This window comes from Pseudophryne corroboree, chromosome 2, assembly GCF_028390025.1.
Source record: "Pseudophryne corroboree isolate aPseCor3 chromosome 2, aPseCor3.hap2, whole genome shotgun sequence".
Classification (NCBI taxonomy): Eukaryota; Metazoa; Chordata; class Amphibia; order Anura; family Myobatrachidae; genus Pseudophryne; species Pseudophryne corroboree.
The window spans coordinates 165,789,182-165,795,546 of NC_086445.1; the positions used below are offsets into that span (position 1 = coordinate 165,789,182).

A 6,365-nucleotide genomic window follows, 5' to 3' on the forward strand; every position below is an offset into this window, starting at 1 on the left:
ATGAGTTTACAATCTATACGGGATATGGGTGGACAGACACAATGGGTCCAATTTAGATTAAAATGCATCTGTAGGCTTAGTCACAAAGTACTATTGGCCAGTACCTTGCACTTGTGCTGGACCTGAACTGCATACTATGGTTGCAGACATCAAGGCCAGGATCTACTTCTTCTGACCAGCTTCTGCCTCTCCCCAAAGCTTCAGCCACAGGTCAATGTCAGCTGGGAGGTAGACCTGTTCGTGGCTGGCCAAAACCCACTCCTCCATGGCCAGCCACTCAGGGGAGTCCCCTTTGTGAGCCAGGGACAGGCCCCCGGTGGCACCTAAACCTAACCACATACATTCTGAGAACGTCAACATTTCACATGGTGACATTTCAGATGGCGACGTTGTGAACATGTCGACATGTTGAACCATGTCAACCAGAATAAAAATAAGATTTTACTTACCGGTAAATCTATTTCTCGTAGTCCGTAGTGGATGCTGGGGACTCCGTAAGGCCCATGGGGAATAGACGGGCTCCGCAGGAGACAGGGCACTTTAAGAAAGAATTTGGATTTTGGTGTGTTCTGGCTCCTCCCTCTATGTCCCTCCTCCTGACCTCAGTTAGAGAAACTGTGTCCGGAAGAGCTGACAGTACTAGGAAAGGATTTTGGAATCCAGGGCAAGACTCATACCAGCCACACCAATCACACCGTATAACTTGTGATAACTTACCCAGTTAACAGTATGAACAACAACAGAGCATCAGATCAACCCTGATGCAACTATAGCATAACCCTTATTTAGGCAATAACTAAATACAAGTATTGCAGAAGAAGTTCGCACTTGGGACGGGCGCCCAGCATCCACTACGGACTACGAGAAATAGATTTACCGGTAAATAAAATCTTATTTTCTCTAACGTCCTAGTGGATGCTGGGGACTCCGTAAGGACCATGGGGATTATACCAAAGCTCCCAAACGGGCGGGAGAGTGCGGATGACTCTGCAGCACCGAATGAGCAAACACAAGGTCCTCCTCAGACAGGGTATCAAACTTGTAGAACTTTGCAAAAGTGTTCGAACCTGACCAAGTAGCTGCTCGACAAAGCTGTAATGCCGAGACCCCTCGGGCAGCCGCCCAAGAAGAGCCCACCTTCCTTGTGGAGTGGGCTTTTACTGATTTTGGCAACGGCAATCCAGCCGCAGAATGAGCCTGCTGAATCATGTTACAGATCCAGCGAGCAATAGTTTGCTTTGAAGCAGGAGCACCTGTGACACCCCAACAGAGTTGCCACGGACATTTAACTTATTTCTGCGCCCTTTTTCCCCCTCTACAAAATACAGCCTGGCTAAATGCTTTGAGACTTCAGCAAGGAAAGGGTTAAGAACATTTTCTATGCTATAGCTGTCATGCGCTTGGACAGTTAACAGCCGTGTGCCGAGTCTGTTGGCAGTTGGGCGGCGGCCATCTTAGGAGGATGAGCAGAGTGGAACAGGACCTAGGAGCAGAAGGTGCTGAGCTGATTTGGTGGTGTACATGGTGACCAAAGGAGACTCCTTACCTGATCTTCAATAAATCAGAGTCCAGCAGCTGACAAAGAGAGTGTCTATGGAGTGGTGAGCAGACTACGTCAGCCCTGAGGCAAAATAGCCACTTCTAGTGAGATCCAGGAGCCCCATTGTATGTAGATTATACATTCTCACACTCTATAGTAGCAGTCTCAGTAATTGCTGAATGATCTAATTGACTGTCACAAACTCCCTGCTGAAATACCCTGGTATACTAGAGATCACAGTTTTATACAGTAAATTAGCCAGTTTCTATAGTAATAACACCCTTTATGAGACTGATAAGAGCCATCAAATAGCAGTAAGCACCTCTGCGCAGAAGCAGACAGTCACGTGCTGCAGTTTTCTCAGCACACAGCCAGAACTTTGTAGTGCAGTAAGGAACAATACTGTCTTAGTTACACAGACAGCTTAAAGGATTCAGGACTCAATATCACAGGGGCCTGCAGCTGATGTACTGCTCTCAGTCAGACAGTGTACATGTAACAATTGAGTACAGTAACCTTTTTGGAGTACAAGTCAGTAGCCCTGTTTCACCAACTACTCATCGCAAGCCCTTGCAGAGATAAAGAGACTGCTCATAACAGGGACAGAGACACCTTAGCTGCCTATATTGCGTTTAAGGATGAGACAGGATCAAGTGGCACAGTTGTAAACCTACTTATTGCCTGACACAGTCATGTGGATATCGCAGAGAGCCTCCTTTAAGAAAATAGCACTTACAGTACAATCAGTTAATATTACATCCAGACTAGCAAAATAGACTCACAGTTGCCTAAAAATAGCGTGCTGCATCATATTAGAAGTTACAAAACTGCCTGGTTGGACAGAACCAGCTACACTTCATTTGTTGTAATCCATCCATTGCTACCTTCATCCAAGACTTGTATTAACTATTCTCAGGATATAACTTTCCTAGAAAGGTGCACTATACTCAATGTAGCTAGCTACAAAACTAAAGGTTTTTACGGGGCCCCAATTATAAGAGTATCTTCAAGTGATTGCTTAAAACTTTATATTAGTGTGTAAGGATTGTCAAATGTGGATATTGTTTCTTGTGCTTTATTGTTCTTTGCATGAAAATGGTATGTGACTAGCATAGACATTGAGGTTAATCTAAATTGCCAGTATATGAGATAATCTCAAATTTCTACAGCTGAGAAAAACTTATAGCAGTGTTTCAGTAGAATAAAAATTCATATAGAGAAATTGTGCAATTAATGTCTGTGTGCAATATACCCTGAACTATATTGTGAGTTGCTGGTGAAACTTATGCCTGTTAGAAGCTACAGACACTAGGTCCAGGTAAGGAACACCAGAAAAGATAAAGTAACACATTAAACCAGAGTTGACTTCAGTGAAACCTACTTTAGGGTGTCACATTTTGGCGTCGTACGAACAGGATACGAACATGTCTTCTGATGATCAAGCAGCGGGGGATTTGTCAAATACTCACCCAACCATGGCCAGCATAAATCCTATCATCTTGCCGTATTACTTTGGGGCTCCATGGCTTCTATCATATAGCGGAGATGTTCGAGGTTCTGAAGGGAACACATGGACTGAATTTAGGAACAAAATGAAGTCATTGTTCCGTTTATACCAATTGAGCAAACAACAGCAAGTGGAGATTCTTATGGGGCAGCTAAAAGGCACAGCCCTGAGAGAGGTGACTTCATGGCCAGAGGAAAAAAGAGAAACCGTAGGCCTCATCTTAAACCGACTAGCTGCCACATTTGAAACAAGACCGTTATCTGAACTTAAGGTGGCTTTTTACACGAGAAAGCAGCGGCCAAGAGAAACACTGCGTGACTTTGCACTTAGTCTTCAGGAGGCACTTCGAGCATTACAGGCCATAGATCCAACAGAAATTCGGCCAACAGATGAAATATTGATTAATCAATTTATAGAGGGATCCCATGGTGAGATAGTGAAGTCGCATTTACGCCTCCTTCAGCTACAGTTATCAAATAGCTCATTTTTGGTCTTCAAAGAAGCTGCCATTAAAGTGGTAGGGACGTTACAGATGCAAGAAATGTCCTGCCCTGAGATGTTGGGAATCCAAGAAGAAAAATACCCTCCAGAGATCACAAATCTGAAATTGGATCTGCACTCACCTAAAGAAGTTGTTGCACAGGGTGATCAGGTGCCAAGGACCGATCTATTAAGTACTATAGGAGTGCAAGTCGCTGAGCTGACCCATGGGATAAATGAAATGATACAGCAATTGCAGTATTTCATGCAGCAACATGAAAAGTGCAGAGGAGAGACAAACTGGAGCATCGATGAAAGACAGCCCAGAGATGTGGACCTTCATGTTGTAGACCAGAATCAAACTGAAGTGATCACAACACCAGCTACAGACCCAGAGCCTGTAGTCAGTGCAAGGAAAGTTATGGGGAAAGTCGTTTGGTTTAACGTGTGGTTTGGTTATGGCTTTATAAATTGTCTTGACACCAAAAAAGATGTGTTTGTACATTATACTGACATAAAGGAGAACAACCACCGGAATTATTTCCAAAGTCTGGAGAGAGGAGAAACGGTTGAGTTTGATGTTGTGAATGGAGAAAAAGGTCCGCAGGCAGCTAATGTAACTGGTCCTGGTGGTGCTCCAGTGCAAGGCAGTAGATATGCAGCAAATCGCAAGCATTATTGTCACAGAGGTGCTCCATGTGATTATCAGCAAAGCTGCCAATACAGTGAAGGTGGAGAGGAGAGCAAAGAAGTTGAGAATGTGGCAGAAAGTGCATATCAACCACAGCATGATGGGACATGTTGCTACCCACTGTATGAGGAAATGGCGGAGGAGAGAGTTGACACTGTGCAGCAGAGCCTGCAAGACATAATCCGACCACAGCTTCCTCCAGATCCAGCATGTTCAGGTGAGGCCAGAGTCAAGGACATCGGTTCCAGTGCGGCCTGCCTTGATCAGGCAGATTCAGGTGTAGCCGACCAGGAAGAAGTCACAGAGAAAGTGATCTACATGGCTGCAGCAGAAGCCTTGGAAGTTTCCTCTAAACCCATTGCACCAAATTCCGTTATGTCAATGTCTGAACCTCATATTCCTGCAAAACCCTCTAATAAAACAAAAGAGGCTGTAACATGGCTTTTCCCAGAGTGGCATTGCAAAGACTGTGAATACACCACAATAAGCGGTGAAGAGTTTGTCTCAATTTTGCAACAGTCATCAAGAAGATCAGGAAAGAGGCCCAAAGGGATTTCTTCCCATTAGATACTGGCAAAAGAAAATGTAAAAGTGATTATATAACAAACATATCAGTTTATACAATAGTTTTGGGAAAAGTAAGTGTTAGAAGTGTTTAATGTTACTGTTGCTATATGGCAAACTGACAGTGTTAATGTTTATGGTAAATTTGTAAAACTTAAAGTGAAGTCTTGAAAGTTAAAACAGAACGTCTTCTAATGTTATTTGTTAAATATAGTGTAATGTAAAGATGTATTTGAATTTCACAGCTGCAAGGTTGTTTGCTGATATGCGTGAGGACACGCATAATTCTAGTGGGCTGATATGTGACACCCCAACAGAGTTGCCACGGACATTTAACTTATTTCTGCGCCCTTTTTCCCCCTCTACAAAATACAGCCTGGCTAAATGCTTTGAGACTTCAGCAAGGAAAGGGTTAAGAACATTTTCTATGCTATAGCTGTCATGCGCTTGGACAGTTAACAGCCGTGTGCCGAGTCTGTTGGCAGTTGGGCGGCGGCCATCTTAGGAGGATGAGCAGAGTGGAACAGGACCTAGGAGCAGAAGGTGCTGAGCTGATTTGGTGGTGTACATGGTGACCAAAGGAGACTCCTTACCTGATCTTCAATAAATCAGAGTCCAGCAGCTGACAAAGAGAGTGTCTATGGAGTGGTGAGCAGACTACGTCAGCCCTGAGGCAAAATAGCCACTTCTAGTGAGATCCAGGAGCCCCATTGTATGTAGATTATACATTCTCACACTCTATAGTAGCAGTCTCAGTAATTGCTGAATGATCTAATTGACTGTCACAAACTCCCTGCTGAAATACCCTGGTATACTAGAGATCACAGTTTTATACAGTAAATTAGCCAGTTTCTATAGTAATAACACCCTTTATGAGACTGATAAGAGCCATCAAATAGCAGTAAGCACCTCTGCGCAGAAGCAGACAGTCACGTGCTGCAGTTTTCTCAGCACACAGCCAGAACTTTGTAGTGCAGTAAGGAACAATACTGTCTTAGTTACACAGACAGCTTAAAGGATTCAGGACTCAATATCACAGGGGCCTGCAGCTGATGTACTGCTCTCAGTCAGACAGTGTACATGTAACAATTGAGTACAGTAACCTTTTTGGAGTACAAGTCAGTAGCCCTGTTTCACCAACTACTCATCGCAAGCCCTTGCAGAGATAAAGAGACTGCTCATAACAGGGACAGAGACACCTTAGCTGCCTATATTGCGTTTAAGGATGAGACAGGATCAAGTGGCACAGTTGTAAACCTACTTATTGCCTGACACAGTCATGTGGATATCGCAGAGAGCCTCCTTTAAGAAAATAGCACTTACAGTACAATCAGTTAATATTACATCCAGACTAGCAAAATAGACTCACAGTTGCCTAAAAATAGCGTGCTGCATCATATTAGAAGTTACAAAACTGCCTGGTTGGACAGAACCAGCTACACTTCATTTGTTGTAATCCATCCATTGCTACCTTCATCCAAGACTTGTATTAACTATTCTCAGGATATAACTTTCCTAGAAAGGTGCACTATACTCAATGTAGCTAGCTACAAAACTAAAGGTTTTTACGGGGCCCCAATTAT

General features: G+C 43.7%; 1 long non-coding RNA gene across 1 annotated transcript; it reads left to right on the forward strand.

Moving 5' to 3' along the window:
- Nucleotides 1-1,261: 1,261 nt before the first annotated feature.
- LOC135005775 (uncharacterized) lies at nucleotides 1,262-5,523 on the forward strand. The gene is made up of 2 exons (XR_010206305.1): nucleotides 1,262-1,598; nucleotides 5,326-5,523. It is a non-coding gene; the product is annotated as an uncharacterized LOC135005775 (long non-coding RNA).
- Nucleotides 5,524-6,365: the final 842 nt, after the last annotated feature.